This window comes from Camelina sativa, chromosome 17, assembly GCF_030686135.1.
Source record: "Camelina sativa cultivar CO46 ecotype springtype chromosome 17, ASM3068613v1".
NCBI lineage: Eukaryota > Viridiplantae > Streptophyta > Magnoliopsida > Brassicales > Brassicaceae > Camelina > Camelina sativa.
Genome location: NC_141896.1, coordinates 33,228,912 through 33,231,176, shown reverse-complemented (window position 1 = coordinate 33,231,176; position 2,265 = coordinate 33,228,912). Strand labels below are relative to the sequence as shown.

General features: G+C 44.0%; 1 pseudogene; it reads left to right on the top strand.

Annotated features, from left to right (window-relative positions):
* Positions 1-298: 298 nt before the first annotated feature.
* Positions 299-1,488, top strand: LOC147924650 (uncharacterized; annotated as a pseudogene).
* Positions 1,489-2,265: the final 777 nt, after the last annotated feature.

The following is a 2,265-nucleotide window of genomic DNA, read 5'->3' as shown; positions in this document are numbered from 1 at the left end:
CCTTTGGAGGTAAAAACGATCCGGATGTTTACCTAGAATGGGAAAGGAAAATGGAGTTAGTGTTTGATTGTCAAAAATTTTATGAACTCAAGAAGGATAGGTTAGCAGCAACTGAGTATATAGGCTATGATATTAAATGGTATGATCAAGTTGTGACTCACAGGAAATGGACAGGTGGAAGACCAATAGCTTCATGGGATGAGCTCACTACCTTGATGAGGAAACGGTTTATGCCGGCTCACTACCACAATGTCAAGGACTTGGACATTATGCCAACAAATGTCCGAATCAAAAGGTAATGATCCTCCTAGACAACGGTGAAGTGGAGTCCGAGGACGATAAAGTGTAAAAGGAAGATTTTGGTCCAATCTTTGACGAAGAGGAAGAACAGTTTGAATATCCAACTCAAGGTACACTTCTGGTCACTAGGAGATCATGAGCGTGCAGCTTAAGTCCAATGACCGAGAACAAAGGGAGAATTTATTTCCCTCTATATGTTTAGTTAAAGATAAAGTTTGTTCTTTGATCATTAATAGTGGAAGCTGTACTAACGTTGCTAGTGATACTCTTGTTAGGACGCTTGGACTTTAGACCAGACCTCATTCGCGGCCTTTTAAACTAGAATGGTTGAATGAAACGGGCGAACAGTATGTCAGGGAGCAACTCACGGTTCCTCTTACCATCAGCCGATATGAAGACGAGATCCTCTGCAATGTCCTTCCCATGGATGCAAGCCATATCCTTCTAGGAAGACGTTGGCAGTTTGACATGAGGGCAATACATGATGGCTACACCAACCGGCATCCCTTTGAGCATAAAGGAAAGAAGATCACTCTGGTTCCTTTAACTCTGTTGGAGGTCCATCAAGACCAAGTCCAGTTGAAGAAAAGCCGAGACAAAGAAATTAAACCAACAAAACCTGAGGTATCTCCTAAGAACTCCAACTTCTTTGTCCAAAAGAGTCAAGTAAGGAAATCTTTGTACTCTCAACAGCCATTTATTTTGCTTGTGTATAAAGAAACACTAATAGCATTCTCTGACCTTGCACCGGAGCTCCCGAGTGATTTACTAGATGTTTTCCAGGAATTCTCAGATATCTTTCCAGAAGAGAACCCTAACGGTTTGCCGCCAGTACTAAGAGGTATAGAACACCAAATTGACTTCGTCCCTGGTGCATCACTTCCAATTCGACCAGCTTATAGGACAAATCCCGTACAGACATTGGAGCTGCAAAGACAAGTTAATGAGCTCATGGAGAAGGAACATATTAGAGAGAGCATGAGCCCATGTGCGGTCCCAGTCCTACTTGTGCCCAAAAAGGATGGAAGTTGGCTCATGTGTGTTGGTTGTAGAGCCATCAACAACATCACGGTAAAGTATCAATATCCTATTCCTACTCAGCTTTGGCATGATATTTCTATGAATTCTATGCTTGGTTTGCCTAGAACTAGGACTGGTAAAGATTTAGTTTTTGTGGTCATTGATTGATTTTCAAAAATGGCTCATTTCATACCTTGTCACAAAACTGACAATGTTTTGCATGTTGATGAGTTGTTTCTTCATGGAAATTGTTCGTTTTCATGGAGTACCTATGATGTGATCGCAGGACGTGACCTCGGCCAAGAAGACCAAGACACGCCGGACGCGACCGAGACGCCTGACCAAGACGTATCGGACGCGACCAGGGCATCCTCTTCAGACGCGGCCAAGGCTCCAACAATCCTTCCCGGAGCCACCACACGTTCCAAGAGCTTAGCAAAGGCGGCCAAGCAGCGGCTCAACCTATTTGTCCAAACTTTCGTCCAACGCCAGCCATCCCATGAAGACTCCGAAGGCTCAGTCCGCTTAGTCTTCACTCTTACCCAAGAGTGAAGACGATCAAGTCGTTAAGCAAGGAAGTGTACTCTTTTTCCTCACTCCGGGTTTGTCCCAATGGGTTTACCGGAGAAGGTTTTACCGAGGCATGTCCCAAAGGCTAAGTTGCTTCACGCGCAAGGCTAAGGCGGTTATCTCTCTTTCCCTCTTATTTTTGGTTTAATTTTGAACTTGAGAATATTCTCTTTTGATCCTTATGTTTGTGAACGTTGGAGAGTGTTTGTGGCTAAGCGTGTTAGTCAAAAGGTGGCGATGTGTTCTCCTTGCAAAAGGGACACGTCAAAAGGACGATGTGCGGATCAAGATGAATCCGCGTGTCCTTAAGCTCCTATCTAGACCTAGCTATTTAAACTCTCCTTAAGCCCTTGTTCCTTCCTTAGACTTGTATGA